This window comes from Schistocerca americana, chromosome 2 (assembly GCF_021461395.2).
Source record: "Schistocerca americana isolate TAMUIC-IGC-003095 chromosome 2, iqSchAmer2.1, whole genome shotgun sequence".
Taxonomy (NCBI): domain Eukaryota; kingdom Metazoa; phylum Arthropoda; class Insecta; order Orthoptera; family Acrididae; genus Schistocerca; species Schistocerca americana.
The window spans coordinates 473957144-473966628 of NC_060120.1; the positions used below are offsets into that span (position 1 = coordinate 473957144).

At 44.6% G+C, this 9485-nt stretch overlaps 1 non-coding gene across 1 annotated transcript; it reads right to left on the bottom strand.

Moving 5' to 3' along the window:
• Positions 1-8925: 8925 nt before the first annotated feature.
• Trnap-agg lies at positions 8926-8997 on the bottom strand. The gene has a single exon. It is a non-coding gene; the product is annotated as a tRNA-Pro (tRNA).
• Between the last annotated feature and the right edge of the window lie 488 nt (positions 8998-9485).

A 9485-nucleotide genomic window follows, 5' to 3' on the forward strand; every position in this document is an offset into this window, starting at 1 on the left:
GATTTTTCTCTTTGAGTCTGGAGGCCAACAGCTCGGATGAAGTCTTCGACAAGCTGAGATCCCGAACAAGATTATTAAGCTCATATTGTGAAAAGAGCTGCCGACCATCTTGTGCTTCATACTCCTCGTCTGCTATATATCCTCCCTCGTCTGCAGTGGTGGCCTCGTCGTCGATGTTAGGAAGCTCTGTGAACGCTGGTACAGGAATTTCTTCGCAGTGAGCAACTGGACGGCGGGCAGATGGAAGGTCGGGGTACTGGAGGCTGTGCCGATTCTTCCGGTTGATGCCAGTAGTATTGATGGCGCAGAAGTAACAATCCGATGCATGGTCCAAGGGCTCCCTCCAAACCATCGGAATCCCAAATTTCAGTGAAGTTTTCGTGCCCTTCGTCCACCGCCGGAGGTATTCCACGCACTTCTTGCAGACCGTGTGCGGTGCCCAGGGCTTATCTTGGTCACCCAGCTTGACTTGAAAGTAAGCCTGGTAGGCGTTCTTCACAAATCCCGTGATGTTCTTCCTGTCCACTGAAAGCGTGTATTCTCCGCAGATGTAGCAGAAAACGTCTGGATTATTCATGCATGAACGTCGCGCAGAAGCCATATCAATCTGAAATAGTAATAGAAATATGCAGTTGACTGTCAGACAATAAAAATTAGAATAAATTTTATACTATAGTAAGAAAAAAAGGCATCTATTGGAATGATTAACTGTTACAATCTTAAAGGCTTCTTTTGTTTTCATATGTCCTGAATAATCCCCTTAAAACCCCTAATATTAGCATATTGAAGCCTATAAAAAGGCTTACATTTCAGGGAAAAATGGTCATGTAGGCCTATGGCTGTATCTCAAAAAGTTGACCTGATAGAGCAAAATCAATGTGATATTCGGACTCAGAACACCAAAATTAGTCTAAATCAGCTGAGAAACCCATGACGTTTTTTTGGTTGTTGCCCAGTGTAATCCAATTTTTATGCGTTCCGACCCATACCCCAGTCCCAAAGGAGTTGCACTGTAGTTGTATGCTCAGAATGAACATTATAATTTATATCACAAACTAAAAGTGACCATCCAAAGCAAAATTCGTCACCTTCGGCAGTATTTTGGACATTAATATAAGCTACATGAAATGTATTCGTATTTGCGAATATGGACACCCATCAGCTGTATACCGCAATGACAATGAAAATTTGAGCCAGACTGGGAGTCGAACACCAGTTTCTCAGTTGTTGGGAACAGTCGCCCAGCCATTAGGTTATCTGAGCATCACTCATGGCTAGGCCCAAACTACCATATGTTGCCATCCATGTGTCTACAAACTGCAGCCCTACATTCATGATGTGTATTCCCCTACAGGGGAGACATTTTAATGGAAAGTTGATTGCCTGGTATCGGCGGATAAATACGATGTCGCAGTGCCTGTGTTGATTAGGATGATGCAAAGTAGTAGTCCCATTATGCAGCTGACGGTTGTCCACATTCGCCAATGTGAAGACACTGAGTTGATAAGTCATGGCATAGCGATGTGCATAAATACAGTTTGTGGTAGTATCGCGTACACAAGATATAAAAGGTCTGTGCATTGCCAGAGCTGTCATTTTTACTCAGGTGATGCATGTGACTGACGTGATTATGGCTGCCCGACAGGAAATAACTTTTAATGCAAAATGGTTGTTGGAGCTCGACACGTGGGACATTACATTTCCGAAATTGTTAGTTAAATCAATATTCTGAGTTCCACAGTGTCAAGAGTGTGCCGAGAACACTAAATTTCAGGCATTACATCTCACTGCAGACGACACAGTGGCCAAATGCCTTCACTTAACAAGCGAGAGCAGCGGCGTTTGTGTAGAATTTTCAGTGCTAACAGACAAAGAACGCTGAGTGAAATAACCACAAAAATTAATGTGGGATGTGCGATGAATGTATCCATTAGGTCAGTGTGGCGAAATCTGGCGTTAATGGGCTATGGAAACCGATGACCAATGAGTGTGCCATTGCTAAGAACATATCATCACCTGCGTTGCCTCTCTTGGGCTCATAACCATATCGGTTGAACCCCAGACGACTAGAAAACTGAGGCCTGGTCAGGTGAGTCTTGATTTCAGTTGGTAAGAGCTAATAGTAGGGTTCGAATGTGGCTTAGACACCTCGAAGCCATGGACCCAAGATGTCAACAGGACTCTATGCAAACTGGTGGTTGCTCCATAATGGAGTGGGCTGTGTTTACATGGAATGGACGGGATCCTTTGGTCCAACTGAAGCGCTCATTGACTGGAAGTGGTTACGTTTGGCTAATTGGAGACCATTTGCAGCCCTTCATGTACCGAAACAATGATTCGTCTTGTCACTGGGGCACAATAGTTTGCAGTTGGTACAAAGGACATTCTGGAGACTTCGAGCAAATGATTTGGCCTCCCAGATAACCTGATGTCAATCGCATCGAACATTTATGGGACGTAATGAGAGGCCAGTTCATGCACGGAATTCTGCAATCCTCCACTGGCAACAATTTCGCAATGTGGTTGGCTATGGAGGCAGTATGGCTCAGTATTTCTTCAGGCAAATTCAACGAAATGCTGAGTCCATGCCATGTCGAGTTGCTGGACTACGCAGGGCAGGTGGTCTGACACGATATTAGGAGCTATCCCATGACTTTTGTCACTCAGTGTACCTTTCATGTATTCCATAACGGATGTAGTTGCTACTGTGCCTGTTGCTTCAGGTATGCATGCATACCTGAAGGAACTTTGCATCGTACTTCTGAACAACACAGGCACTGCAATATCATATTAATTTAAAAACTGCATTCTGCCCGAACAGGCCATGAAGGCCCAATGGTACCGACCGGCAGCCGTGTTATCCTCAGGCCAAAGGTGTCCCGGAATCAGATAAGGAGGGGAATGTGGTCATCACACTGCTCTCCCAGCCATATGTAAGTTCACGGTATGGTAGAAGCTCCTCAGTTTGCCTCACAAGGGCTGAGTGCACGCCACTTGCCAACAGCGCTCGGAAGACGGGATGGTCACCCATCCAAGTTCTAGCCCAGCCTGACAGCACTTAACTTGTGTGATCTGACGGGAACTGTTGTTACTATTACGGCAAGGCCGTTGGTCATGTTAATATAAAGGGCTGTCAAATGAATAAGAGACAGATGGAAAAAGTTAGTAAACTGTTTATAATTTCAAAAGTAATTGCTGTTACTGTGAGACGAGATGTTTAATGCCCTCATGGAAACATGTTTGTGGCTGTCTGTGGAACCATGGTTGTACCCAGGCATGCACCTTTTTCTCTGAAGCGAATTGATGTCCACGAAGGTCTTTCTTCGTGGCTCCAGAAACACGGGAATCTTTTGGGGAGAGATCAGGACTGTATGGGCGATTTGTAATGGCTTCCCAGTAAAATGTCTGCACTGAATGTCGCATGTCACAGTGGGAGAAATGTATTATCAGCTATGGGGAGATTGTTTTTGAAATAATAAGTTCACTTTTTTCCATTTCCCTTGTTTTCGTTTGACTGCCCTTATACATCGCTTTTTAGCAGCGATATGTCTTGGAAGAGGGATAAAGATGGACCACTCAGTTACTTGATCATAGATGTGTGAGTACACTTTGATGTGGAGTATATGGCTGAGTGCATTACAGGACCCTTTTTCCTGTGTTTCGGAGAAATGGCCAATTTTTTCTGATAGTCGCCCTGCGTTTTCTCACTGTCACCGTCCCCCCCCCCCCCCCCCCCCCCCATATGTTGTATGTTGGACAATGGTCTTCCTTCAGAACCTTTACTACCTTCTTTCTGGGGGTGCATGAGCACTGCATAGAATTGGACTGCACTTCACTAAGGAACACCGGGGTCACTCTTACCAAAACGGGCTGATACATGTTAAGGGAAGTAGCAGGGTGTCGGTAACCTACCGTGAAGTTGCCCATGTGTGCATTAGAGATCTAGTTCCCAAAAGCGCTAGCAACCACAGTAGCTCAAAGTGGATGTGCAGCTCATTAGCAGGATGGACCAGAGGACTGCTGCTAGGACAAGAGTGAGGCGATGGCGGATGCTGTGGAGATGATGGTCGATGCTGAAGTGGCGCAGGATGCGATAAATGCATCATTGATGGACTATGCTGGGGTTATAGCAGTGAATGCAGTGTTGGCTAACGTGGTGAACACATCACTGATGAGTCTGGATGTGGTATTGTTTGTGCAAGTCTGCTTCTGGGTGGTTGCAATACCTCTGGAAAGGAGGTAAATGAAATGATATTGATAACCAACATGTGTATCAATACTGAATAGACACTTGCAGATGTCAGTAATAATTTTTGGTAGTTGTGTAGAAAACCACGAGTGTCCTTGTTGGTAAAATACAAGGACGACATATCAATTGGTGCACAGCGTCTTAGCAGTGCTTCCAGATCATAGTCGTTCTTAAAAATATTATCGAGTGCACCTAGAAACAAACTAATGCATGCAAATGTGTAAAAATTATTGCAGAAGAGAAAAATGTAATACTACTAGGACTTACATATCGTCAGTTGTCATACCTCACGAACTCGTGCTGGATAAAAATGTCATGGTCAGGGAATGATCATTCCATTGGATATCAGCAGCTGCGACATCGACCCCTTCTCACATAAGCATACTGTCATTGACAGCACCTAGAAAGAAACAAGAACATCTCATACGTAATGCATGCAGATACAAATTATTGTAGCAGCAGCAGAAGCAGAAGAAGAAGAAGAAGAAGGAGAAGAAGAAGAGGAAGACATACCAATTACTAAATATGTATGCATTCATTAATAGTAGGATCACATTCCTTGGGAATTCATTCTACAAAAAGGCGTCGTGGCCTGGAATGGATGAATTTCAGACTTGTTATGGGTCAGGAAATGTTAGTGGCATCTGCCCTATGACACATCTCTGTAATACACTCTAAGACGAAACGATCTCTCAACTGAGCTATTTTGGCTGACAGGGACTGATGCTCTTTCGCATGTCGTCGCATCTCTCTGCCTCATCGTCAATTTCACGGTCATCTTCGTCTGATAAGACACAAGACTCTAAAAGGCGTGCAGCCGATGTGGTGAAACACTACACACATTTTTTCTGCTTCATCATCGTAATAAACAAACCTGTCGACTCGACTTATTTGATGTTGACTTCGCTGAGAAAAAAGCACCACAAAGGAGTTATCTGAATGAGATGCAAATCGGTAGACAAGATGAACGTGTATAGACAAGCAAATCTTCAAAATTTCAGAAAAAGTGGATGACTCATTCAAGAGACAGAACTTCACAAATTGAGGAAATCAGTAATGTGTAGGTCCACCTCTGGACCTTATACAGTCAGTTCTTCGGCTTTGCATTCATTAATGGTTGTTGGATGACCTCCTGAGGGATATCGTGCCAGATCCTGTCCAAATGGTGCGTTAGATCTTCGAAATGTTAAGATGGTTGGAGGGTTCTATCCATAATGCTTCAAAGTTTCTCAATTGGGGAGAAGTCCAGCGACCTAGCTGGCCAAGGTATAGTTCAGCAAGCCTGAAGATAAGCCTTAGAAAGTCTTGCTGTGTGTTGGTGGGCATTATTTTGCTGAAATGTAAGCCCAGGATACCTTGCCATGAAAGGCAACAAAACAGGGGTGCAGAATATCGTCGATGGACCACTGTGCTGTCAGAGTGCCACCGATAATAACCGAAGGGGCTCTGCAATGAAAAGAAGTGGCACCTCAGACCATCACTTCTGGTTGTCGGGCCATATAACGTGGGACAACCAGTTTGGTATCCACCACTGTCTGGTGCGTCCCTAGACCCATCTTCGGCCTGGAATCTCATTGACTGGAATAGAATTGTTCAGTGATGAGGTCCACTTCGAACTGAGCCCCAATGACCAGCGAACGTCCAAAGGAACATTGCATCGTACTTCTTAATAACACAGACACTGCAATTTCGTATTTGTTCACCACTACCAGTCTCCTGACTCTCAGTAAATATGTTCTTCCTGGATGGGAATATATGTAACATATGCGTGCAGATTGTGACACACAGACGATGACAAATGGAAGTCTTTGTTTGGATGTGAGGCGTGCATAGGTAGCCAAAGCAGTTAAGGCGACCACTTACATAAAGTGGGAAATCTGGGTTCGAATCCTGGTCCAGCAAATTTTCATTGTCGTCGTTCCAGTTGCAGACTTTCAAATAGAAAATGTGATGAGTGTGTCTGCTGCGCTCTTCACAAACAATATGTAAAATTAAGATTTGGAGACGTAAATTCGGTTCGGTTATCGCTAATAGAAAGCGACTTGAGCAGGAAGCATTTTAGTGAACGTTTAATTTTGTGCGTTTCCGTGTGAAAGATAACCGCTTCTGAAATATTCCGGTCGAACTTAAAAAATTTGCGTGGCATGTTTCGCATTCGTCACGGAGTAATATGGCGAGCACTTTCGTAACGGAAGACAAAGAAAGTACCGAATGCTTTATTCGCGTGATATATTAGGTACAATGATTCGGAAGCGACTCCCTCGGCGTTGTCCTCATAGAAACAACACCCCCTCCCTCCGCCTGGGAAGCTCTCAATTCAGATTGGCTGTTGATGTAAATGACCAATAAGAACATTCTTTATAGATGATTTTCGCGGGCAAAATCCTCTTATGCAATTACAACGTAGAAAGCAATTTTTCGTAAGCAAAACTTCAATTTATTAAACTTCCTAGCAGATTAAAACTGTGCGCCGGACCGAGACTCGATCTCGGGATCTTTGCCTTTCGCGGGCAAGTGCTCTACCATCTGAGCTACGCAAGCACGACTCACGACCCGTCCTCACAGCTTTAATTCCGCCAGTACCTCGTCTCCTACCTTCAATTTATTAGATATAATTGTAAAGCAAATAAAATGTGAAAGAATTCCAAAATTATATAACAAACTTACTCCGTTCTAAACTTCTTTTGTGGCTACCTTTTATAAAAGCGTGCTGACTCACACATGTCACATGACTCTTGGTTCATCCCAGGAATTTCCCTCACAGCTTATATTTCATATAGCCCTTCACAAAACATTTCGAATTTCGCATGTCCCTCATTCACACTCTCAATAACTCCCACGCACTCATAACAAAATATGACTAAATATTAATCCTGAAAGGTTCTAATATCAGGTCACATAAAAATTACAAATGTTATGAACTGGAGGATTCTAGTCGATTAATTTTTAGGAACTGAACTTTTCATAATTGCTCCTTATTATCTTGAAGGTTAATCTGTTGACGTTACTAGATCAGTTTTGAATGGCCAGAATGTTTTTTTGTGATTTTTAGGTAAAGAAATTTGGGCATCATCATTTTAGCAAAAACAAAAAGCAATGTGCAAAGTTCGGACAAAATCGGAGAATAACTAATGTAGTTTATTTAGATTCATAGGGAGTACAAATATTCGTAGCGCCTACCAGCAGGCTGTCACCGCCAAGGGCGGCATCTGACAAAGGTGCGTCATGTGCGTTCTAATTAAAAAGAAGTTACTGGATCGGAGACGCTCACGGCTCCATGCATTACTGCACCTATGGATAGCATGGAATAACTTGATACGCTACATGGTGCGCTGTATTTAATTTCCAGTTGCCTCTATTTCCTGGAAGCTTTCTGCTTGGTAGTCGTACTTTACATTGGTGGACGCAAGATCGGATAAGATAACAGGGCAGACTTTTACATCCGTCATAGAGGTGGCCTTTTTTTTTTTTTTTTTTTTTTTTTTTTTTTTTTTTTTTTTTTGTCAACCCGGTCGATTCTGCTCCTTCCGCTATTATAGTAGAATGTAAATTCCGTTTGGTTCTGGTGCAGTAGATGCCACCAATCTTCGAACTTAATCCAATTAAGGAGTTCCTGAAGTTCATGCATTTGTTGGGCACCAGGATTTGATCATCTGTTGCGGCCACGCTGTTAAGTCCCTTCCCTCCCCTGCCCTCCTCCCCCACCCCCCCCCCACACACACACACACACACCAGCACAACGTTGTTATTTTTGTGCAGGAGCAACTCGCATACGTCGTCGTTAAAGAATTTACTTCTGGCGCGCTTATTATCTGTTCCCGACGGCGCGTAGATGTTCTCAAAGAGTGTCGGCTATTTTGACTCCTATTCCGCGTCCGTCGGGCATTAGTTTTGCGTCGCCCATGTCGATTCCACATCTCACCATGACCGCGCTCCCACTCCGTGCTTCTGGGTCAGTATTGGTATAGACGTTATATCCCGGTATCCGCTCTATTTCAGGCATAACTACTTCATCTGGCATTTCCTGCAGAACACATCTTATTTGCGTTGCATGTAACTACGTTTTATTGGGCACATTAATTCATTTAGGCAATGTTGAAGGCAGATCTGGGGCTTGTGGCGATAGTGGACGGAGGACTATGTCCTCTGCTTTGGTGCCGGCCGTTTCCTTAATTGAGGACGCTGTGTCTGACGCCTGTGCATCAGATACGTCCAGCCTGTCTTCGTCTTTCTCGCAGTTCTGGCTTCGCCGCTTGTTGCGTCGCTTTTCAGTTTTCCCGGACATTTAGTGGTCCTTGTTACTTATTGCTTTGCTCCTGCTCGTTGTCTGAGTCCTTCAGAATCCGCGCCAGTTTTGTCACTTGCTTCTAGATATTCAGTTCTCGTATCTCGCTGTACAGGATGGGGGCGTCGGCGCTGGGCCCGGCTTGGACTGCCAAGCTGTTGACAGCCACAGCCACAGCTGACCGCTGGGAGGTGGCGCTGGCCTCCGCGATCCTCGGCCGCCGGTTGGTGTCGGTTTGCCCTACAGCTGAAAACACTTGTTCCTTTCCAACGCTTTGGACTCTTCTTGTGTTTGTGCAGTCCGTGGGAGACAAGGCAGGGCCCAATCTCCCGCACACACTCGCGCCTCCCTTTCAGCTCTTGAAAGGGATTGATCAAAGCAAAAAAAATATGGGCTCGTCCGGGATTTGAACCCGGGACCTCTCGCACCCTAAGCGAGAATCATACCCCTAGACCAACGAGCCACGCCGGTAACGAGTTTCATTTGTGAGACACACCAAACGTGGAGAGCGTGACACACTTCGTGCAGGAGGCGCCCAGGCGTGTGGCTGTCGGCTGCGACACAACGGACAGCGCTGAGTGTCTGACACTGTAAGGCAGCGCCGTGTTCTGATACAGTAGAGCACGTCAAGGCTAATCAAGAGGAGAAATACAGACGAATCAACATCTGCACGAGATAAGCTTGTACTGGATGCTGTGCCTTCAATCACTTGCATCTCGTGGGCTACCTTTTCTCTTCCATCTTCCTCTCTTACATTACAGAACGCCAAAGACTAGACATATCCGATGAATATAACACAAATTCTGTTCCTGAATTATTTTAGATTGTATTGCTTATAGTGAAGAAATAAGTGGTACAGCAAATCGCTTCCGCATTGACGTTAACTAATGGAGTTGAAAATAAGATTGATAGCAAGATTGTGTGTCATTTACACGATGACAGGATCTTGTT